We start from the raw sequence: 25,502 nt of genomic DNA on the forward strand, positions 1-25,502 counted from the left end.
TCCTGGGTTCAAATTTGAGCTCAGATACTTCTGATAGATCACTTAGCCCCCATTGCCTAGTCCTTACCATTCTTCTGCCTTGCGACCAATACACCCAGTATTGTTTCTAAGATGAAAGATGAGGGTTTTTTAAAATATCTTTGATAATTTTTTATAGCATGCTGCTATTCTATCCCATTTGTGTACCATAATTAATTTAGTCAATCTTTCCTTTTCCTCTTCATTTTCTTTGTGAAGAGAATGATGAGATAGGAGAGGGGTAAAGTGTTTGTTTTGATCCAGGCTTTAAATTGCACTTCAATCAGCATTTTAAAGTATCTTCTAAGAGTCAAGCAATGTTATAGCTACTGGAATACCTGCTCTCCGGGAGATTACATTCTATTGCAAAAAAACAATCTATCCACATATAAAGCAAATATATAATGAACATAGAATCTTTTTAATTGGAAATTTTTAGTTAATTAATTAATTTAGAATATTTTCCCATGGTTACAAGATTCATGTTCCTTCCCTCCCCTCTTCCCATCCCACTCCTATAACCAAGGAGCAATTCTATTAGGCTTAAATGTGTCATTGATCAAGACCTATTTCCATATTATTAATATTTGCACTGGGATGATCGTTTAGAGTCTATATCCCCAATTTAAGGAAAGATATTAGCAGATTGGAGAGGGAAGTGGGTGTAGGGAATGGCTCAGTAGGATCTATCCCTTCTACTCTGCTTTCTTTAAGGGAAACATTTTTCTTTCCAGAGTGTATTTTGAGACGCCAACAATTCTCTTGATGCTTGGAGTGGGGGAAAGAAACTGCTTTTTGAAACCCTAAAACAATGAAGTTGACTAAGTCTAACAACTAAGCTAATAAGAAATCCCTGAGGTAGAAATTTAAAGGTTCCCTGGTCCCCACCAGTAGGCACTTTGTCAACACAGTGAGGATTAGTTTCTAAGGTCTGAAAGCCAGGGACTAGAGAAGAAATATTTAATGGGAAAGACAAGATTGTATTTCTGATTGCATGTAATTCAAGTTATTTGCAGCAAGGTGCATCCACCCATTCCTTGATATCCACTTAAACTGGAATATAAACACCAGAAACTGATGCAGAGAATATCAGTCTGGGCATCATTAGCATAAAAATGATGCCCTTTAAGAAGGCACCGTATCCTGAAGGAGACAAATTGGTACATCCTTAAATCCGTTTTGGATTTCAGAAGAGAACAAGCCTTACCTTGCCATATGACTAGCAGAGCGTTGAGAATACCTCCATCATAAATATGTATTTGTTTGATTTGTGTAGAGGGAAGGGGGGGTTTCACTCCTCTGCCCAGGGAGACATTCTCTCAAGGTGTGCAGGCAGCCAGAAGAAATTTTAAATCCTGAAAAGTCACAGGAGCCCCAATTTGACATTTATCCAGTGGCCTATGTCAGTTTCAATTCCCCATTCCCTCAGCCCCCAGTCCCTTGCCAACTAGACCCTTGGCAGGTGATAAATTGGGCTTCTGTCAGACTGGAGAGAGTCAAGATTCTGAATGTTTAGGCACCCTTAATAGGACTAGTCTGGCCAATTTTATCTATCAGAATTCAGAATTTTATCTATTCAGAATTCACCTGTCTTCAGAGTGCATAAGGGAACAAGAGGAATCTTAAAATGGTGTGAAGCAAACCTAATGAGAAAAAAAAGAAAAGAAGCAAACCTCCCTGAGTTCTGTCCCTCAAATCATCCACCTCTTCAGGACCAGAGAAATTTCTAACTAACTACTCCATAAGGGACCACCTGTAAGATGGCTGTAAGGGCCAGTGATGGGAGAAACTCTGGATGCCACCATTTGATGGGAAAAGAGATGCAATTCTGAAGCCACTAGCAGTGAAGTTGTTGCCCCAAGAGAGAGGATGGGACTGTCTTTTGAAACATTCTCTGGAAGGGCTAATTATTCTTGCTCATAAAACTAGGTGCTAAAGTTCAGTTATTTTTTCCATTTAAGGAATTCAAGTACCATAAGCCCCCTCTAAATGTTGGATCTTTGAGGGGCAGCTGGGTAGCTCAGTAGATTGAGAGCCAGGACCAGAGACAGGAGATCCTGGGTTCAAATCTGGCCTCAGACACTTCCTAGCTCGGTGACCCTGGGTAAGACACTTAACCCCCATTGCTTAGCCCTTACCACCCTCCTGCCTTAGAATCAATTGTGTCTAAGATGGAAGGTGAGGATTAAAAAAAAATAACTGTTGGAACCCTGGTCTAAACCCACCCTCATTGCAACTCATCATAAGTAGCAGACCCATCAAAGAGAGGCAAATGTGAAAGTTGCTGCTTTAGCTTTCTACATCGCATTGAGATTTTGGCATGTTTAGGATCCATCAGATACCCTAGCCTAGCTGCAGACTAAAGTTTTATCACAGAAAAAAGCTGATTGCAGGGAGACAGCCCAAGAATAGCCAAAGTATTGTTTTCATTTAAATGAAATTGCATTCCTTTCAATTAGCTTAAAATTAATTAGCTTAAATTATTTTTAGCTTAAAATATTTTGAAAGAATTAATTCAGTGATGGTTTTTGTGCTCCCAGAGAACCAAATGATTAAAAATGAGGGCTGAACTGAATCTGACTTGGTATTTAGGATTTCAAACAAATACTCCCCCTCTCAATTTTACACTTCAAGGAAGCAAAGCATAGAAGGGTTGCTAAGTAATTGGAGTCAGTCACACATTCTCACTTGGGAGAGATTTCTAGGAAAACGTTTTTTTTTCTGTTAAAACTGACCTTAAATCATATTAAAACATACAATATTCATAAAAAAGCAGGCTTTTTAAGGACTATAATAGAGTGTAAACTTCTTGAAGTCAATCAGTCAATCAAGAAACAGTATTAAGGGGAGAGCTGGATTGAGAACCAGACCTAGAGATATGAGGTCTTTTGTTCAAATCTGGCCTCAGATACTTCATAGCTGTGTGACCCTGGGCAAATCACTTGACCCCTATTGCCTAACCTTTACCACTTGTCTGCCTTGGAACCAATACATAGTATTAAATCTAAGGTATAAGGTAAGTGTTAAAAAAAAAAAAGAAACTGTTATTAAGGAGGATGGGGCAACTATGTGGCTCAGTGGAGAACTAGATGAAAAGATTTGGGAGGTCCTGGGTTCAAATATGACCATAGACATTTACTAGCTGTGTGACTCTGGAAAAGTCACTTAATCTTTATTATGGAGCCCTTTACCACTCTTTTTTGAATCAATACATAGTATTAATTCTAAGATGGAAGGTAAGGATTAAAAAATATTAAAATAAGGATAAACAACATTAAAAATAAAGATACAAGTATTAAGCATTGGTTATGTGGCAGACACTACCTTAGTGTCCAAGACAGAAACCCCAAAGTGAAACAATGTGAGTAACTTACTGTCTAGTGGGGAAGTTGGGCATGTACATCTGTGTTACTATTGTTGAGTTGGTTCCATCTTGTCCAACTCTTCATGAACACCTTTGGGGGTTTCTTAGCAAAGCACTGGAGTGGTTTCCCTTTTCCTTATCTGTCTCATTTTACAGATGAGGAGACTGAGGCAAACATGGTAAGCCAGCAAGACTTGGCCAGGGTCACATAGCTAGTAAGTATCTGAGGCCAGATTTGAACTCATAAAGATGTCTTTCTGATTCCAAGCCCAGTACTCTTTCCACTATACCGCCTAGGGCATACCGCCCTATGCCCACCTCAAAGTGGGTACAAAATGGATTCAAGAAAGTTTGGGGAGGTAGAACCTATAGTAGTGGGGGAGAATGAAAAGTATGTAGAAGGTAGTAGTTGGGCTTAACTTAAAGGAAAGTAGGGGATCAGAGTGATAGAAATGAGGAGGAAGCAGAAAGTTCGACTGCGGCATTAGGGGTTCTGGACTCAAATTTTCTTGTGATACTTATTACCAGTATGACCTTGGAAAAGTTATTCAAGTTCCATGGGCCTCAGTTTCCTCATCTGTGAAATGAAGGGGATTATGTCGGATCATCTCCAGGGTTCTTTCTAGCTCTGGATCTAAGCTCCTATAATTAAAGAATGTCAAGGGCAACAATGATGGAGTATGAATTTGAGGAATGCATTTGGAGTCATAAAGACCTGAGTCAAATCCAGCCTCAGACACTTGCTTACTGATAATTCATTTAACCTTTATCTACCACAGTTTGCCCATATATAAAATGGGTATAATAATAGCACTGATCCCCCAGGGCTGTTGAGAAGATAAAATGATATATTATTTACAAAGTGCTTTGCAGCTATTCAAGAGCTATACAAATGTGAGCTGTTATTGTTCTCTGTTATTCCAGACTGGTGCGTTCTAGGCTCATTACATTCCTCTTTACTTCTGAGGTTGAAATCTACCTCACCCACTGGGAAAGATCATTTCTGCTAGATTTAAAAATTGGATTTGGAAAATCATTTGGAAAGTGTAAACCGAGCTGTCTCCCCAGTAGGAAGGAAAATACTTGGGGATATCCCTCAACAGAAGAAATCTTGGTTGGAATGACATTTGGGTTGTCATATTATGGAGCTCAGGGACTCTTGTCTTTCTTGGAGGTTGTGGATGACAATCAAGGTATATGAATTATTTTACATTAGACTATTAAATTGCTGGAAGAAAGATTCCCCCTCAAGTCTTACAATGTGATTTTTAGACATTCTAAAGTGGCTGCCCATAGCAACCAGAGGGGACAAGAAAAAATCTCCAGTTTCTAGTCTCCAAGTGTCAACTGTGTCATCAGCGTCTTCAAAAGAAAATGCAGCATTTTAATTGCTTCTCATTGTCCTATAATGTAATTTGTAGAAAGTTAATTCTAATAGCATCTGAAAAGGACATTGAATCAATGCTCACAGCAGAAATCAGGTAAGAGGAAATTTTCATATATTATAAGCTCAGCTGCTGTTTTCTTTTCCTAATTGCTAAAGATTGCACAGGTCAAATAGAAGCTTGGGTTTATTTCTGAAACAAATTGCTCTTTTAAAATACAAAAATTAACAAAGAACTTAGTTAATTTTTTTATAGTGCTGGACCAGGAGTTAGGTTCAAATCCCTCCTCAGACTCTTCCTGCCTCTGTTGACCTAAGTAGTTATTTAACTACTGCCATCCCCAATAATCTAGTTAGTAATATTAATAATAATTATAATAACTATTAATATAGCTAAAAAGCTATAGTAATATAACATTAAGATACCTGGGACACCTTGTATACAAAAGAAACTTTGTGGAGCAGTGGAAAATGTTTCATTTGGGATTCATAGACCAGAGTTCTTATCTTACTCCTTAGAGGGCTTATATAAGTGTGGGTAAATTATTTAGTCTTTCTAGGTCTCAGTTTCCTCATTTGTAAAATGGAAAAATTGGACTAGATGAGCTTTCAAGCTCCTTCCTACTCTAGCATCTACTGGTTGGGGTGTGATCCTTCTTTTAAAAATAGCAAGCAGGGCAGCTAAGTGGCTCAGTGGTTTGAGAGCCAGGCATAGAGATGGAAAGTCTTGGTTCAAATCTGGCCTCAGATACTTTCTACATGTGCAACTCTGGGCAAGTCACCCCAGAGTCTTAACTTAACAGGGACTTAACCCCAATTACCTAGTAGCCCTTACAGTTCTTCTGCCTTGGAACCAATATGTAGTATTGATTCCAAGACGGAAGGTAAGGGTTGTTTTGTTTTTTTGGTTTTTTTTTTTTAAGAAAATAACAAGTATCCTGAAGATTTTTACTAAGTGGAGAGCTTAATTGATAGGAACTTCCATTCTTGAATTATCGATTGACTCAAAGATGTCTTAAATCACCCACTGGATGTTAGCGTGGAAAGGGCACTAACTTTGTGGTCAGAGGAAATGGGTTCATCATCTGTCTCTGTTGGAGAGAAGGTCAGTAGCAAAGTGAATACAGTCTAAGCCTGGAGTCAGGAAAACTCATCTTCATGAGTTTAAATGTGGCTTCAGATAATTCCAGTTGGGTGACCCTGGACAAGTCACTTAGCCTTATTTGCCTCAGTGCTCTCTTCTGTAAAATGAAGTGAAGAACAAAATGGCAAACTGTTCTTGGCAAACTATCTTTGCCAAGAAAACTCCCAAATGATGGAAAAAGACTAAGAACAAAAAAATCTGCCTCTATTTCCATTTTCCTGAGCCTTGTGTACAGAAAGGGAATTAGACAAGACAGATTCTGAGTTCCCATCTCCATAAAAAAGCTCAAAATTACTCCCGAACCTATGCTAAATAATCTATCTGAGACCAAGCAAGACTCCTACCTCTCCCTGATTATTATGTGCCTATTTCTGCATTTTGCTGTGCCTGGGTCTTCTTTCTACCTCTCAGAGGTTGAGCCTAATTTCACTGCTATTTTTAAAAGCAGAGTTCACCTCCAGACCTCTGGCAGTGGCTGTCTTCTGAAAGCAGAGCCTGCCAGCTGTTGCTCTGTCTCCTCTTGGCCCATTTTTAATGCCTCCTGAGCATTGAGACAGCTCCTCCCCAGCCCAGCCAGGACTGTTTTTTAGTGTTTACTGAAACATTTTCTCCTCAAAGGGAACCAGACAAGTCAACTGGGTTCTCTTGACCAGATAGTCAGGCTGCAAGTGGCAACTTAGGATGGGTGCAAGGCATGCCAAGTTCCCCATTGCCTTGGAACAGCACTCCATAAGATGTTAAGAGCTCAGAAAAAGAATTCCAGCACTTAACTTTCCCCATAACCAAGGAAATGATGGTAATTGCGGGGAAAAAGCAGAATATCCTGGGTTGCAATGGAAGGATATATTTGATTAAAGAGTTAGCCTGTATGGTGCCAAAAAGTACAAAAATAATATTATCAATTATTAACATAGCATAGTAGGTTAAGGAACTGATCCCAGATTTGGGAAGAGGTAGATTTAAGTCTCTCCCTGACACACTGCTTGAAGAAGAATGGACTGGTGGAGGTTTTGGATGGAGTCAGAGGATCTGGGCTTAATTCCCACCATTGATGGATCCTATCTCTGTGACCTTGGACAAGTCTTTTTATCTCTGCAGGCTTTAGTTTTCTCACCTGGAAAATGAAAGGGTTGCTCCTGATGGCTGGCAGACTCAGGACACAGAATGAGATATGTATTTGGGGTCCTAGCCAATTCATGAATTTGTTTTGCTTGATTTAAGCATGCTTTTCCCCCCACAATGGGGGAATGTAGGTAAGAGGAGAGAAAGGAAGTGCTTGTTATTTAAAAAAATAAGAGGTTTGAGGCTAAGCCTATCCTTTTACTGCTATAGGAACTGAGAACCCAGAAAAATCATGTAATTTGCCCAAGATTGCTCAAATAGGAAACACCCAAGATTGGATTTGAATCTATGACTTCAGACACCAGAGCCTGCACTCCTTCCTCTACCCTTCCTGGGGCAAGGTACTTAATCTCTCAAAGTCCTAAACTGTTCTCTTAGGTCACACTTGGCAGAGTTGGAAAAAATCTTCATTGGTAAATAGCATTTTCTCAACAGGAGCTCTCTATCATTCCCAATAAAGTTATCGATTTGTTGAGTATACACTCACACAGACTATATATGCCATTTATATTCATGTATGCAATGAATATATACATATAATTTATATTAATACATGAAATATATAGTAATATGTAGAAATAAATAGGAAATATTTATAATTTATAAAATATAGATATATTAAACAAAATATATATGAAATATATACTAATAAATTAAATATATGTGAATTTTTTATTCATATGTAGAAATAAATATATGTAAGAAATATATATTATATTGATACATGAAATATTTAAAGAATATATTAAAACATTGTATGTCAATGTATGAAATGAATTTATATTAATATATGAATTATAATTAGAATTATGAAATGGGGACTTCCGTATGCCCCATACCCATTTTGAGTTGCTACCTGTAGGCCAGTCATTTGGTCTCATTCTGTCTGCAAGAAAGCTTAGAAATAAAATTATATATATACATATATATTCATACCCACATTTATGCACATATATTATATATTATGTGCATCTATAGCTCTAGATATCTTTAGAGATATAACTACCTACATATGTATATTTCATATATATGATATCCATATGATATATGGATATAGATGCACACATCTCCATATGTGCCTATGTTTTTAAAACCACAGAACTGCTAATGTTTTAGGTAGTAAATCATGACCTGGTGTGTACAAGGTACTGGTGAAACAAAAGGACTGTGTATGATATTTTTATACCCCATAATTATTCTATTTTGACTCTCCTGATTAGCCTGTGATAATAATCAATTAGCTGCATATCTCCCACTCTAAAGATGGGGAGCCGTGACTGGAGCCCCACATTGGTCCTGGGGCTCGGAATTAATACATCTCCAAGGAAGGAACTTAATTTCTATGGCAGCCTTCCTCTGGATATAATAACGTTAAAGACAATTCAAATAGCTTTTCTGTCTGTGTCCAATTAAGCTGCTAAATGTGTTAGGCAGAGGTGAGAAATACCTAGCAGTCAGAAGCAGCTTTCTAAAACTGTCCCCTCCATAGCCTCAGCAGTTCCTTGAGAGCTGGGCAAATATCTAACAATTCCTAGATAGGCTTGAGAACATATAAAAGGAGCTACATGCCCTCCAGGCATCGAGTCAGGGCAAAGATCTGGAACTCCTATGCACTATTCACAATAATAATAATTTACAAAATCTTTAGATTTCCAAAGTTCTTTGTGTGCATTTCAGCCTGATAAAAATCCTGTGGAGCAGTGGGATAAAGACCTGAGTTCCAGACCCATCTCTGACTGTGGGACACTGTGAAAGTTCTTCTTTCTTGGTGCCTTGGAGAGGATGCTCTAAGACCAGGTCTTGTAGAATAGTTGTTAGCCTTTGTTGATAGAGGGATTTCAGTGAAATATGAGGTTTGTTCCAAATAAATACATAAAACCAAATAACCCTCTTTGGCAGGTACTGCAATCAATTAGCAAGCATTTATTAAATACCTATTGTATGCCTCCAGATGCTGAAACTACAAAGACATAGATGAAGCTGAAATTGAAGCATCAGAAGCAATATTTCAGTCCAGGTCTTCTTATCCTGAAACAAGTGCTCACCTTCTATAGAAAGCCCCATATGTGTTTCTTAACACAGAGCTACAACTTGAGCAATTGATGCTCTCAAAAGCCTTCTCCAGTATATATCAGAGGCAGAACTTGATTTCATGGCTTCCTGCCCATGAGACCAGTGCTCACTCCACTATACAATGGCACCTCTCAGTGATACAGTAAATATTTATTGAATTTAAATGAATTCTTTTAGGTCACTGAGGCATCAGTGGATAAGCTATTCCAGCCTCTATGGTATTCTAGTGGCCTGGAAAAAAAAAAGATTCAACCAAGGTAGGGCAATTCAGTTTTACTTTTCCTTTAATAAGTTTCCCAATTTTATTTTTCCTTTAAAACAAAATTTTCAATACTCAACCACCAACTCAATGCCAAACAATCAGTCTATTTATCAACATGCATTAAATGCCTATCATAAGTTCAGCACTGTGATACACTGGGGATACAAAGACAAAAGGTGAAACAATTTCTTCTCTCAAGGACCAGTTTACAGAACACAGAGTATGCAGGAAGCAAGCAAAACTTGAGTTTGAATCACTTACTAGCAGAATGACCCTGGCCAAGTCCCTTAACCTCTGTCAATCTCAGTTTCCTCATTGTGGAGCAAATAGGGCTGTTGTGAAGGCAAAAAGACATAAGGGCCACATGTGAAGTTCTTGGCAAACCTTAATATGCCATATAAATGCTTGCTTTATTTTTGTGAAGCTCAAAAGTAAAATGTCATCATTCTGACATCAAAGATTTAGATTTTTGGACAGATCCAGGTGACTGGATGTCTTTTCTCCTAACCGTCTCAGCTTTGGGCATCACAGAAAGTTACATGGATAACTTATTGTGTTTCCAAGTGGCAAGACTATTGTTAACTACACAGTAAGAGAGCCATTCAGTTTTCAGTGTCCTTCAAAGGGCAAGATTCTTCTTAGGAGATTTGGAATTCTGGCCATCATGGAAAGCAGAGAATCAATAGAAACACTCATCTTGTCTGGGCTTCTGAAAAACTCTGCAGGCAAGTTTCATGAAGCCAGGACAAGCTTATGCATCTCTTCTGCAAATCTATTAAAGGAGGACAAAAGTTTTCTCTGTGTGTGTATGTGTGTGTGTGTACATGCATGTGCATGTGTGTGAATGTGAGCATGTTGAGCAAGAGAAGAGTAAATAGTCTTGTCTTTGGCTCACAAACAAATGACTCTTTAGTGAAAGGAAAGTCAAATGTTAATTAAACCCGAGCACTGTTTGGATGGATAATATCACTCTGTATTGTTAAATCAGCTTTGATTTTAATTGCATGAGAAAAAATTGACGGTAAATGTATTGCTGACAAAGGTGTTTCTGGCAATCAAGTCCCATTTAAACGCAAAAGCAATCTTTTTCATTATATTTTGACTGACCCCGATGATACTAAAACTGACATCCAAGTCATTGATCAAACTTATTACAGTAAGGGCCCCTCTTCCTCCCGCCCCCCAACCAGTGAAGCTCTAATTCAAAAATGGTATCTACCCCAAGTTAACTTTAAATATTGCAACAGGGAACATAAGCCATTCTCTTTGTTGTGTTTAGTTTTTGAACCTCCATCAAATTTTCCCTGGAGAGTGTAGGCATTCGTTTGTATCTCTGCTCTCTTTATGATTTGTTACCCTTGGCGAGGGGTGGGGTATTGGGTGAGTGGCCAAGGAAGAGCCATAGAGACAATTCTCCATCATAGTTAGCTTTTTCCACTGACTTGCTCTCCTTTTTTTGATTCTATAAACCATTCATTCACTCAATAGATTTTCTCCTGCAACCCATACGAAGCCCTAAAGTTGTCCCAATTTGCAAGTTGGAAAACACTCAATGAGGTTTCTGAATTAGGACCCAAGATAGTTTGTCTCCCTCACTCATCAGTCTTGCTTCCTTGATTGTCTGTCTGTCTCTGTATTGCAAAGTCAATAGAAATGATTAGAGTTTGGCATCTCACGAATGTACACCCTTAAACCATGAAGCAGGAATACCACGCAGGAAATATTTTTCTGACCTTTTCAAATTACATACAACTGTCTGGGGGATTTCTCAGTGACTAGAGGTAATAAAGTTCAATCCGTTTTACTGGTTGGCTTCAAATTTAGTTCCTCAGAAGCCTAGACTTATCTATTCTTTTATCTTGGCCCTGGCATCCATTCAGTACTCTAATCCATGCATCTAATCTCCACCCCCCACCCCTCCCATCAGGATTGGCTAAAGGATCACATTGTGAAAGGCACAACCATGAAAGACTCTCCATTTATTGCACCTTCCAAAAGTGAAATATTAGCATGGGAGGCTAAGCTGGTATGTTGCCTTTTGAGAGGCTCTTGTTGAATTTAATTAGCTTTTTGATTTCATCTCCATCCTACATCTCAGTTTTCACTGCCCTATGTGATTTATGCTTCAGTGACTTTCGTTTATATCCAACTTTTCAAACTTAGCTATGCCACCAACATGTCCTAGAAAATATTAAAGAAGACAAGGAGAAAATGTGCGAAGTTCTTTATGTTAAATTGATTTCACTTTAGTATTTTATTCTTTTGCTTCTCTCTCTCTCTCTCTCTCTCTCTCTCTCTCTCTCTCTTTCTTTCTTTCTTTCTTCTGTCCTTCCTTTCATTTCCTTCTTTCTTTTGTTTTTTTTTATTATGTGAGTTCCAATGCAATACATACTCACCCAGTAAAGTAAGTGAATCACTCATGTGAGACGTAACACACACTCTCTCTCTCTCTCACACACACACACACATACACACACACACACACACACACACACACACACACACACACAAGACAGCTGCACTGCCCCATTCTTTACTCTGCCCCATGAAGTAGAACAGAAAACACAAGTTAAAGGACACATTTCTTAACCATGTGAAAGCGAGGGAGGAGAAATGCATCAGGAATGCTGAACCACAAGGGAAAATTCATTTGATCATTTTTTAATGCAATGGGAACACAGCCATACTTACAAGACCCTGAAGAAGGGAGGGGCAAGAGAGTCCAAGAGAGATAGAGAGAGACAGAGATCTCTGTTACAACCTCTCCAATAACAAATGCATCTCTGCGTTTATTATTTGGGTCTTCATAGGGGCCCCTGCAAGAGAGTTTCCAGTCTGCATTTCCAGTCCCCAGTGGCCTAGTCATGACTGGAGCTGGGCTTACTCTGGAGACTGTGGACCCCAAAGGCCAGGAAAACAGAAGTTTGGAGTATTTACTCATAGGATTGGTAAGTATTCTGTAGTGTGCTATTTACCACTATTCCTTGCTGCTTTTATGATTGGAATCTGTTGGAGATAAGATTATTTTGAACCATGTAGAATTACATTGAAAATGATTGCCCTTATAGATTAACTCTACAGAAAATGTCATTCCCGTTTAATTCCACATGGATGGGGGGTTTTCTTATTAAAATTATGAAACTATTGAAAACATGTCATACATTGAAGTCCCTGGCATTGATCAAATATGAACTTTTAATAGATGATAACCATTTTCTTTTATAGCAAAATCACTTTTTTTTCTCCTCTCCAGATTTTTCTATATGGAAAACAAAAATGTGAAAGAGGGAAAGCATCATCAGAAGACATTCACATGGAGAAATTCTTTGACATCACATGGTTTCCGATCAATGGTTTCTACCAGAGCTTCATTTTGGTTTCTTAAACTATGCATGACTTTAAGTTTTTAATGCATATTTAAGTTTGTACAAAGAGAGAAATGAGGTTGTTTCTATGAATGGGGGTGTGATATATATATATCACACCCCCATTCATATATATACATATATATATATATATATATATATATATATGCAGTCATTTTATCCCCAACAATTCTGTTAAACTTTGTGATAGTCACAACCTAGAAATCTTTGGCTTTTGACCAGATGAACATGGAGAGCAGGTACTCTGATGAAAGACAAGCTGGTTCTCTATGTATGCTAAGTCTGATATTCCCCTTATTCTACAGTATGACTTGATATCAAATATCAGATGGGGAAGTTTGGAAGTTTCGGGGACTTCTATTAAATTGTTCCATTAACTCAGTGAATGGCACAGATAGATCTGTGCACGTACATGACAAGTGTGCAATTTAAACATAGGGACTTGAGATAAGGAGGCAAGATGGCTAACTGGGAATGGATTTTATGATCCCCCTCACACTGCTGTGGGTATATCACTTTTTGGTAGTAAATTTGAAACTTAGATGTACAAATTAATTCTCTTTCATCACTGGGTAACATTATTAGAATTGACTTTATCTTGTTGTGATGTCCTTGGCTCACCTGGAAGGTGAAATTGGTTACATGGATTATTATTCCAATCAGTTCCATAGGGTCTCTGAGGTTTTTTGGTGGGGAGTAGCATTTTGAGATAACTATCATTTTGCTACAAGTTACCCATTGTTTAGGGACAAGGTAGGGAACAGGATAGATTGACTTTCTCTGGCTAGGGGAAAACAGATTTGAAACAAGGGCAGAGGATTGACAAATGCTATATACAAGTCATCTCTTTAGCCCTCTCCTTTTCTAAGATTTTTTTTTTTCTTTATAGTGGGTGATTAAGGCATTCGACAGAGGCAGAGATAGGGGTGATTGCATCTAAAATTAAACACTTTGAGGACAAGAGAGCATTTGTTATTTGTCCTTGAATAATCCCCAGTGCCTAAAACTATATATTGCAACAACCTGGTGATTTATGAATGAATGATTAAATGGATGATGAAATAATTTAATCTAATGAATGAACAAACAAATGTAATATTTTGAAATCTTAATAAGGGGATTATGTCTTGTGTCACAACCCATAGTTTTCAGAGTATTCAGAGTATAGAAATAAAAACAGTGGATGGTGGTGATTTATGCAAGTTAAAGGTAAAGAAGAATCAGGAAAGCTAATAGATGATTCCTATTGGATAACAGAACCATAAATCTGTGAAGAACTCTAACTCCCTTTTTCTCCCTACAAAGAGAATTCTCTTTATGGAAGATTATTCTTTCTTGAAAAAAAAAAGACTAGAAAATCAAATATTAGACTGAATATATTTTATACATACTATGGATAGACAAGTATTATTCTTGTAGGAATCTTCAGCATTCAAATTATTCTTAGAATCATGAAGTGTCAAAGGTGGAAGAGACTCTTATTTAGCTTTCTCATTTTATGAATGAGGAAACTGAGGTCTTTAAGGGATATGATGACTTATCCAAGACTAAGTGAGAGAAACGTGGCTTGCCCTCTGATTCCTCTGACTCAGTCTAAATATATTTCTCCATGTTATCCTGCATTATACTTGCCTGTGGAAAACAGCATGTTGTATTCAAAAGAGTGCTATCCTTGGCTTCAGGAGAGATCTGGATTCAAATTCTACCTTCTGCATTTATTAGCTGGGAGGCCTTGTTTAAGTAATCTTAACCTCTCTCAGCTTCTGTTTCCTCTACTCTCAAATGAGAATAATAATACCTGTAGTAACTGTTATTGTGGTGGGGTATTATCTATATACTTTCTTCCTCCACAAATTCTTCTGAGGGTCTAGTTTTTATTTTTAAAGCTTCCTGTGAACCAATGGATAAATACAAAACAAACTTTCTTGATGCTGATGGCAGTTTTATAATCAAGCTCTCCCTCCAGCAGTACTAAATATACAGAGTTCTTGGTGAAGGAATTTGGTTGCTGATTCCAGGTAAGTTAGTCCTCTTGTGTCACTGCTGTACCTGAGTGGGCTCCTGAAGACCAGCAGCCTAAGGAAGACTCATTTGCTAGGTAGATGAAAGGGCAGAGACTTGATAAATCTTTGAAACCAGTGTGAGTAAGAATCTCCAAAGCTGCCTCAACACCTGTTTAGTGCTTTCATAGATGGTCTTCTATTGTGAGCTTTGAAAAGTTGTAGCAACATCTCCCTCATAATACATCATCTTAGAGGATTTTGATGGGGGTATTGCAAAGGAATGAATTGGTTTGAAAAGCAAGTAGGACTTTCAATACACTGTCACAAAATTAGTTCTCACTTTCTCTCCTCCTCCTCCTCCTCCTCTTCTTCTCCCCTTCTTCTTCTTCCTCTTCTTCTTCTTTTTCTCCTTCCTCTCCCTGCCCCCTCTCCATTGTCTCTTTCTCTTTTTGTGTCTTTCCTATCCTATCCTTTTCTCTCCTCCTCATTTACCTCCCTCTCCTTTCCTCTTCCTCTCTTAACCTCTCCCCTTGTTTCTTTGAATATGGTTATGTCCCTGGAACAATCTACCTCCCCTGAAATTTTTGGAGGACTTCAAAATGCTTCCTTTGGAATCCACAATCACCCCCATTGGACAGAGATTTTAAATAATAATAATAAGAATGAATTCGTCTATTCTGAAGATATCACTGCACAAGGCTCCTCTTAAACATATAGCTTTCTGTTCTCTCTGAGGAAAGTCAGGAGACTAAATCAGGTAAATTTATTCAGGATGAACTCTGAGTAAATAACCTCTGTGATATCCTCATAATCTCAATTTGCCATCAGGACTAAGAAAAAGCAGTATTTGCTTTCTTTTAATTGGAAACCCACCCAGAAGGTCTCTGTCCCCTAACCTTCACCCCTAAGAACAACAGAATCTCCACATGGTTTCTCACAGACCTAAAGCAAAGTTACTGTGAAATATTTATGGATATAGAAAGAAAGAACTCCTTATTAAAATTAAACCAGAACCTAAAGAAGGAGAATTTCCAGGCTTGAACTTATCTTGATATTTTCAGAAATTCATTCTTTGATTGACAATTTATAGTGACAGGAAAAAGTGAAATATTCTATAGCCTCATATGAGTAAGGATTATTATAATGCTTCTCCTCTTATTTTATTCCCGGTTTAATTACTTCCAAAAATGATGGTGGTGCAGGTAAAACTAGGCAGCACTGAGCAGAATGAAGCAGGCATTCATTGCACTAAATATGGAAATGCTCATGTTCCATTTATCCATAGCAACTTCCTGGCCAGACACCACAAGATCAACTCATTATGGCAATATACTCAGTTTTAAAATTTTCTTTAAAGTAAATGATTAATGAAATTAAATGATTACATTTTGATGAACCATTAAAACCCACTTTTTCATATTTTTTTGGTGTCAAAACAAAATTCCTCCTGCCATACATCAGATGGCCTCTTTATTTATTTTATTTTGTTCTCATAGCATTTCTCTTGTGCAATTTTTGGATTTGTCATCAGAGTCCATGAAGTCTTAATCATTTTCCCTCTAATTTCCTAGGGGGAGGGATCATTGACTTATTGAATTGGTTGTAGTAAAAACAACCATCACCAAAAATAGTAAAAAATAAAAACCCCGAAGATCAATCTGGCATTGTAGGTTAATAGTAGGAAACAAAGAGTAGTCATAATTAAATGAGAACAGGACTTCAGATGTTCATTCCAGTTTATAATAAAAAGCCCCTCACCAAAGTGTCTTGGAAAATAATGCATTCAGACTGAGCAGAATTACCGCCTAGCAGATTCTATTTATCTGTAGCTTAAAAAGCAGCTGCGTTTTTGTAAAAAGCAATGAATGTGGCATTCCTACTTAAAGGTGGAAGGAAAAAAAAAACCACCCCTTGTTTTGTAATAAGGGGATTTTCAATTTAAAAGAGAGAGCAGGCCTGTTGTGTGAAGTATGGTTATTACATTCACTGTATTCTATCTCCCCCACCAGGAGGCTAATAATGAGGAGTGAGGGAAGGGGGCCAGGGCCATGAGGGTTATCTCACAGTCCCAGATGCTGGATAAGTTGAAGGAGGCAGAGTCACTTTTGGATGACATTCAGAAAGGCCTGAATGCTTATTGGGAGAAGAAAAGGCTATTCTTTCCAAGGTAAACAGTCCGTTTCATCCGCCAGCTGTATAGATGGGTGTGTAAAATATGTTTATAGGAAGATATCCATGAAGTTCATTTTCCCCCTTTATGGCATCTTTTCAGGTGTGTGGCATCTCTCCCCTCACTGGTCCAGCGATGAGCGCAGACGGTCTGCCGGCGTATCCTGAGACAAAGAATTCGCTCCGGAGCCCCACCACACCTAAAAAAAAAATGCTTTGAAGGGATTGCCAAGCTCACTTTTAATCATGGGAAAGAAATTACCCACATGGAGTCAGCAGAAAATGAAAAAGTAGGCCTCGTGCTGAGATAATTCCAGCGAGTGCCAAGGGGCTAGTTGAGATATGGCTTCATGAGGTGAATATCTTTAGCTCTTACTTAGGGTTTAGTTACTGTATAATCATTCTCTCTTTTAGGAGCCATGAATATCCTGAGTGTGTTTCCTAACCAAAGCTCTGTCTCTCTCCAAGCGTTTGTCAGGATCCCGACAGATCCCGTCCGTCCATCCGTCCGTCCATCCGCCATGGGTCCTTCTTGTTATTTACTTTTACTCGTGAGTTTGCAAATATGCAAAATCCCATTCAGGGACCATGGGGAGCCCCTGGCTGCCCCTGGCTGTGTGTATTTGTGTATCTCTCTGTTTGAGTATCTGTCTGGTACTTTCTGTCTCTGTGTATCTATGTATCTTTGTTCTTGTCCTTGCCCCTTCCTGAGGAGAATATCTTGGGTTTTCAGATGGGAAGATGGACAAGCGGATGGGGGAGGGCCGAGGTTATGATTTAATTTGGGGTGGGGGGAAAGGTGCGTGTCACCTTGATAATTAATGATCAATCTTAATTTCTAATCCATATTAAAGGACAGAGGGGAGACATCCCCTGAGGACACTAAGCTAACCTGCCTTCCCTTTGGGGGACCACAATTCCAATTAAACATCAGTTTCAGTGTGAAATTGGTTTGACTGCCTGTCTTTTGTTTGCCTGCTTTAACCCCATTTGTGCCTGGGCTCATTTAGAAGGCTCCCTTGAACTCCGTTCCAGTCCGAGGCCCAAGTTCATCCCTGGCGACCTGCAGGCCCTCTTCCCTTTCTTTTTTCTTATTCTAATGATCAGGTCTGGAATCAGAGAGTTTTTTTCCTTTCACTTTCTATTATAAATACTCTTTCCTGGTCCTTGATTCTGTGTCTCCTTTCCTTAAAAGAAGGATTCTTAACTTGCCATCTGCTTGTCTCTCAAAGCTTTGCCCCTGGTTTAAAAGAAACACATTTAGAATATTTTCTATAACTCAAGTTCTATTTCATATAAAATACATTCATGTACAAATAAGGATGTATAAATGTGTCAAAATAAAACATGATATGGCAACTATTTGGCCATTCCTATGGGCGAATGCAAATCTGGGGTTGCTACCATTTTTTTTTAGTTAAGCTCAGCAGTATTAATATACATCCATATAATGTATTTTATATAAAATATAACATAAACTATATCCATATATATAATGCTTTAGTGGAAATTCTTGAAGACCTCTTTCTTGTAAGTGTGTTGGGTTTTTTTTTGGACAGGGAGAGAGAAAGAAGGAAAGCAAGGGGCTACTTTGAAAAGATATTTTGATTGAACTTTGGCTCAGCATCCATTCTGTTCTCTGCCAGTTTCTCCTGGCTGAGTGAGCCCAAAGAGCCAAAACAACAGTAACAACAACCAACCCCCCCTAAAAAAAAGAAAAAAAAACAAGGTCTCCCCCTTGCCTCCAGTTTCCCACATAGCTGAAGCATGGGATCACCATGCCAACCTAGGACAAGCTTGGCTCAGAGCAATAATGCCCCCAGACACTTTGAAACTCATTCATCAGAGTGGGTGGTGAACAGCTCAAGCCTGAACCTAGAGAAAGCTCAGCTCTTCCCCCTACCTGTGGCCCAGAAACCAGGAAGCAGTCTTCCTTTGTCCCTTCATCTCTCCCCTGCTGCTGCATCTGAGCATCCTTTAAAACATAGTGGGAGCAGTTAAGCATGGTTCCCTTGAAAGAGGCTGATGGGGGAGGGAGATGGAAGGGAAGAAAGGAAAGATGGGAAAGCAGAAGGTGGAGTGGGGTCTTCCCAGGGGAAGTATGGAGTCTCTCTGAACTCTCCTCAACAAAGGAGAGGGAAGTATGGTTGGCTGGGTGGAAGTGCTGGGGAGGCGTTTGGAAGGTGCAAGAAGATGAGCAGCTGTGTTTATTTTAATACATATCATTTAACCCTCACCTAAAAACAAATTGAAAGGTTTGGGAGTGCATTAATCTGGACCCAATTAGCATTTCTTTCTCCCTCAAAAGTGCAACCTGAGATTAATGAATATAAACTAAGAGTTTCAGATGCAGTCCTTAAATCATTTGCATGTTTCATGCATGATAATTGAATTTATTTATGCACTTCCTCTCATTTAATTATTTCCTGCTCGTTCCTATGTTCTTCACCTAAGCGAAGGTAATAATAATAATAACATTAATAATAATAATCGAGCTATTTGACACGTTAGGAAAGGTAGAAGCAAGGCGACAAAAATAACTTGGTTTGGTCCAAGAATTCAGGTTCCTCATTCATCTTACTGGGGACTGGAGTAATGCTAATTTTTTCCTTTAAAAACAGTGTTTTTCAATCTGGAATGCTGCTTTAATGTGTTAGTAAATATGCAAACCATGTTATTTTCTAAAGGGCAGAGAAGGCATTTTAAATTATAGCATTGAGTCTTGAGTGACCCTAGAGAATTGTATTTCAGCATGGCCAATTACAAGAGTGGCGATGATAGCAGCCTCAATTGAACATTAATAAAGAATAAAGAACTATCTGGGGCTTGGGACCTGGAGAATCGTAGATGACTGGAGGATTTGAACATACATTAGTTTAGCTGACCTATTTAGAATATTTGCTCCAGTAGATACAAGAGCAATAAAAACAAATGGTGTCAGTCTGTCCTAGGGTAGAGACCCAGAATAGTTGGCCACTTTGGTCTGCTAGTTGAGATCTATATTGTTTTTTTCCCCATTATGTTAAGCTGGTTTCATACTTCCATGGCATAGGTACATAGGGATGCTGAGCTTTCCCCTACCCCTCCCAGTGGCAAGTCTCTAAGGTGGCAGTGGGCATGGTAGAAAAGATGGGAAAGGTGTTAAGCACAGTAAAAGACTAGAAAACAATTCTCCCAGTACTAATCCTTACCAGTGATTTGTCTGTCTCTTGTCTTTCCTTGTGTGTTCCAAGATAAATGTTGAAGTGAATTTCTTTCTCTTGTGACATTCACCTTGGTGTCCCTTGTTTTCAGTGAATCGAATGGTTATGTGTTTCTGAGTGTCCCCTAGTCCTTGTTTCCCTGGTCTTTGTAGCGAGGAATGTCTCTGAGGGATCAAGTCCCACTAATTTGTGATGTCACAATTTAAGTGTATTCCCTGTCTTTTCAATGTAGTTCAAAATGTTAAGTAATGTAGCATGAAATTATTGGTTAGTTTCGAAATGGTTGTGAAATCATGTGAAGAAAATAATTATTGCATCCGGTCAAGATAAATTCACTCTAGTGTCTTATGGCTTTTTATTCCTATGTGATAGTAATAAAGTCTCATGTAGGGATGGAAGCCATGAAATACATTGTGAAATGTCATCAACTAAGATGGGGCCATCAGTATAGAAAACATCCTAGTTGTGGAGCTATTCACATGATTGGCAAATGATGTAGTATGGAGCTTCTCTAACTTCCATGCTTGGTTCTTTTTTATTCTTTTCTTTGTTTAGTTTCTTCATCCCTCACTCTTAGAATCTGACAATTATGGAAATTAGGTTATAGAAGGTGGTTCATCGTCTCAATCACTGATTAACATTTGCGTTCAAGGCTCGAACTTTTCAGTTGGTCCTAAGTTGTTCCTTCCTCATTGTCTGTTAACCAGTACTCTGTTCTTCTACCTGTATCTAACCTAAAATCCTCTCCTGACTCGTTTCTCAATTTGCATGGTCTTTCTCCTGAAATTAAAACTGATGAAGCAAAGTTGCCCTCTTTGGGCTTGTGGTCCAGATTGCTCTACTTCCAAGCTCAAAGAATAATAGGTCAAGGGTAGGTTAACAAGTAGTTTCAGCTGGAATTGCTTTCTTTCCATGGTTCTAGTCTAAAACAAGGGGACAGAAGTTGCACCTTTGAGAGAGAAAAAGCGTCTGCAAAAAAATGACCTCGAATGATATCACCACCCAAAAGGTTTCATTACAGTATATGCCTAGAGGATATTTTCTCTCTTTATCATATCAATTTTTAAACAAATAATGGGACAATTCTGAGACTCTTTGTGGACATTTCACCTTATTCCTTTGACAATATTTCTGTATTTATTTTTTCTATGACAATACTAATAAAATTTTTTACAGATATTTTTGCCTCTTTATTTTCTCCAAAACGAATGAGGTCTAAGCCCTGATAGTGAATTGAGTTAACAGAAAATAAAATAAAAAGTTTCATCTTCTTTAGAAACTGAGTTCCAAAGATAAGTAGAAAGGAAAGTATATTTTCTACACATCTGTACCTCAGTAGGTTGATATAATCTGCAAGTTTTCAATAACATGATACAAAGGCGAATTTAATTACATAAGGGACATATTCCAAAGTCCCTTTTAAGAAGATTTGTACTCCCAAAACTGTAAGCTGTTTGTTTGTTTGTTTAAAAGGATACTTGCCAAATACACGAATGATTGACCTCAGAAATAAGAGTGATTTAGCTAGACATTCTTTTAAGACAAAATTGTCTATTGCATTACCAAGAAATGCTACAAGATTCTCACAGAATAAATCAATAAGCCAGTCAGTCAGCAAGCATTTATTTAGTGCCAATTATAAAGACAGAAATGAACTAACCCCTGCCTTCAAAGTACTTAGATTTTGCTGGAACAGAGGGATGTTAGGTGAGATACAATGTTTTTAAGATAAATCATTAAAAGATATTATGCAAAGTAAATGGTGGGAGTGAGATCAAGATGAACAACAGGGAAATTCAAATAAGATCATTTGAAAAAAGGTATCATTTGGGATCAGTCTTCAAGGGGCCTAAGGATTCTAAGAATCCTTAAGGAACAAGGAAGGAAAGAATTCTAGACATTGGGTAAGACTCAAGTCCATCATGAGTAGTTCAATTAGGCAGCCTTGGGGTCCATATCTCCTACCAGGTTATGGATTTTTCAGTACCATTGACTAGTTTATTTCCCAACATCCTCCTATATAAAATACATATACATTTTTGCCCAATGGAACAGAACAATGAAGGTTCAAAAATTGACCTCTCAGCAAGTCAGTAGAGTTTGAAGCCTTGCCAGATGCTTTGGAGGACATGGCAGAAGACTGCGAGGGTGCAATAGACAAAGAAGGAAGAAGTAAGGTAGCCCATCCAACATTAATACTTTCCCAATTCTACTGAAAAGAGTTCCATCATTGATAGGATTCTGAGCAACCATGGAGGATACAGACCAAGGGAATTTTAATTTGAAAGGTTTGGAGAAAAGGACACAGGTATATTGGGGTCAGTTCAACAAAGAACTGGTTAAGTAAAGCCCCTTCTCTGTGCAATGCATAGTGCTAAGCTCTGGCAATTACATGGCTATAAAGAAGATACCTCATCTGCCTTTAAGGAGTAGAACAAAGGATGCCTTGCATGCATCTCATAGGATCACATAGTTAGAGATGGAAATGTAATTTGACCTGGCTCCAATTCCAGTGACCAATCCAAGTATATCACCCTGTCAAGCAATATGTCAAAACAAAAGAACTTATTTTTTCCTCAAATCTACCCCTTCCTTCAGACTTGCCCATTTAGGTTGACACCATCTACCTTCCTAACTTTGGAATCATCCCTCTGCCTCAATTTCCATATGCAATCAGATGCAACGATTTGTTGATCTTATTTCCACATCTATCAAATCCATCCCCTTCTCTTCACTCACACTTCAGGCCTTTGAGATTTTATGCTTGGACTTATTTTTAACAGATTTCTAACTGGTGTCCTAATAAACCTGTCACTCTATCGAGTGGATCAAAGAGATTCAAAGAGAAGAGAGAAAACTCAGGGCTAGCCTTCTTCCTTACACACACACACACCCACACACACAAACACACACACAAACCCCAGATCAGATTATTAGGTAACTAATTCATAGTCAAAGAGTTACAGAGCTAGATACTAACATAGAGTTTGTAAAGTTCAATCTTCCCATTTTCTAGAAGGAGGAATAGTTTAAAGAACTGTGTAAACTCTTCATTTTAATGGGTGAACTGGTTTCTGACAAAATTATCCTAATAATTGTTTCAGAGTAAGTAACGGCATAATGGTTTTCCTCAAGAAAGACTAGGCTCTCCATCAGACCAACCAAGAGCATCTTATTTCATTTATCTTAATGACCCCTCACAAAATATCACCTTGAATCTGAGTTCTAAAACAGCTCACTAACATACTATGTTGAATGATATACTTATATCTCATAAGAGCCTTAAAGTCATCCAGTGCAAATACTTCACTGCACATATGAAGCATCTGAGGCCCAGAGGTTGGTTATAGTTTGGGCTCCGTATTCTATCATGACATGTGCTTTCCCTATTCCCATGAGAAAGTCACATCCTTTGTAGACTTCAGTTCCCCTACCTATAAAATGGGAGAGTTCCAAGATCCCTTCTAGCTCTGTATAGCTGATCCAATGATCTGTACTTTGAGGCAGTGGGATTAGAGTACCTGAAAGATTCCTTTCAGCTCTAAGCCAATGACTTGCCAACTTGATGGCACCTGAGGCAGGAATTAAACTCAGGTCTCAGGAGGAAGAATAACTTAAATACTCCTTTGACAACTTCTGCTTCAAACTGTTTGAAACCACTCATCTCATAGAATTCAGAGCATAGAGGGCTAATCATTTTATAACAGACTTGGGTTTCCCTTTGAATACTTTTTCAAAATGAGTATTGAATACCCCCAGGAGAGAATATAATCACAGCTGACTTTCATATAATACTTTTAACCTTTCTGCATACTCTAAATATGTCTCTGGCTCATTCTCTAATTTCTCTTACTTTAGATAGAGCATTTAAGTACCTCCTATATGCCAGCCACTTTGCTTGTACTAAGGATATAAGTACAATCCAGAGAGTTCCTTCTTTCAAGGGGCTTAACTCTAATGGTGGAAGAAGGCAACCAATAAATGGGAGCTAAAAAGCAGAAGAAGTAAAGATGATTGCTCCAGTTGGGCATTCATTGTTTAGAGGTGTCTGGAAAGTGCTTTGAAAGCCTGGTTACAGGCAAGATAAGGCAAAAGTCAATGTAGTAGAGCCCATGGTGGTTCCAGATGTGGCATCCAATTTTCAGATGAAGAAGATGGAGATCCGAGTGGAGACCAATAAAAACAGTAGTGGACATGGAAGATACATTTGTTGCAGATACAATTTCATCAATATAGAAGACTCCCAGTGTTCAAATTCCCCTTGTCCATACAGATTTCCATTTCTTCTGTACCTTACTTAGTCTTAAAGAATTGCCTGGACAACTAAGTCATGAAGTGATTTGTTCATGATCCCATATTGAGTTTGTGTCAACAGCAAGGATTGGACTTAGGTCTCTCTGACTCTGACATAATCACTATGTCATACTTCTGCAAATACACACATATATATGTATAAATATTAAACAATTATATATTATATATCTGCATGAATATACATATAAATATACACAAATACATAAAATAACATATTTGTTATTAAATATAATATAAAAGCATAAACATGGTAATGCATGTGTTCATCTATTTATACATGTGTATGTATATTTGTATACATATGTAAGTATATTTATATATTAAATGGATTATAGTTCATATAAATTTAGAGGAAGACTTAGACCTATGTATCTATGACAAAGACTGTTTCTCCACTATTATGATGACTCAAATAAATAAATAAAGGAAAATATAATAAACAATAAAATGATGAAATAAATTTAATGATAAATAAAAATAAAATAAATGAATGAATAATATGTAGATAGACAGATGGTTATACATAGATAGTTAGATACACAGATGAATGGCTATAAAGATGGATGGATCAACATATAAATAGATGATAGGTAGATAGATGGAGGGATAGATAAAGATAGATAAATAGAGACAGACAGATAGGACAGATAAATAAAATAAATGAAAATTAACTTAAAAGTAATTTACTCTAACTCCTATACTTTAGATATTAGGAAACAACTTAAGAGAGGCTAATCAATCTGTCAGTTAGCAAGTATTTATTAAGTGTGTTTTATAGTATATTGCAAGAGACTCTGCTAGGTGCTAAGGACAAGGGAAAATAGTCCTTGCCCTCAAGGAACTTAGTGTCTAACCTGGAGAAACAATACACATACATAAAGGTACAAGAGGATTTTGAGAGAAAGGCACTAGTAGCTGGAGGGATCAGGAAAGACTTCATTTATTAAACAGCAATTAAGATGAACCTTGTAAGAAACTCAAGACCCTAAGAAGCAGAGATGATGAAGGAGACTATTCCAGTACAGGCAGGGCTCATCCTTAGTGTCTTGTATGAGAAACA

The 25,502-nt window shown here is 37.9% G+C and overlaps 1 long non-coding RNA gene and 1 other non-coding gene across 5 annotated transcripts in view; both read left to right on the top strand.

Annotated features, from left to right (window-relative positions):
- The window catches only part of LOC103093064 (uncharacterized), a 135,848-nt gene extending 117,976 nt beyond the window's left edge, over positions 1 to 17,872 (top strand). For all 4 annotated transcript variants that reach the window (XR_008912119.1, XR_008912118.1, XR_008912117.1 and 1 more), the window contains 4 exons: positions 12,178 to 12,315; positions 12,621 to 16,923; positions 17,029 to 17,280; positions 17,394 to 17,872. This is a non-coding gene — a long non-coding RNA (uncharacterized LOC103093064). The remainder of the gene's footprint in view (positions 1 to 12,177; positions 12,316 to 12,620; positions 16,924 to 17,028; positions 17,281 to 17,393) is intronic.
- Positions 17,873 to 20,452: 2,580 nt separating this feature from the next.
- On the top strand, positions 20,453 to 20,552 carry MIR135A (microRNA mir-135a). Its single transcript, NR_032173.1, has one exon. It is a non-coding gene; the product is annotated as a microRNA mir-135a (primary transcript).
- The last annotated feature ends 4,950 nt before the right edge of the window (positions 20,553 to 25,502 follow it).

The sequence above is a fragment of the Monodelphis domestica genome, chromosome 5, assembly GCF_027887165.1.
Source record: "Monodelphis domestica isolate mMonDom1 chromosome 5, mMonDom1.pri, whole genome shotgun sequence".
Classification (NCBI taxonomy): Eukaryota; Metazoa; Chordata; class Mammalia; order Didelphimorphia; family Didelphidae; genus Monodelphis; species Monodelphis domestica.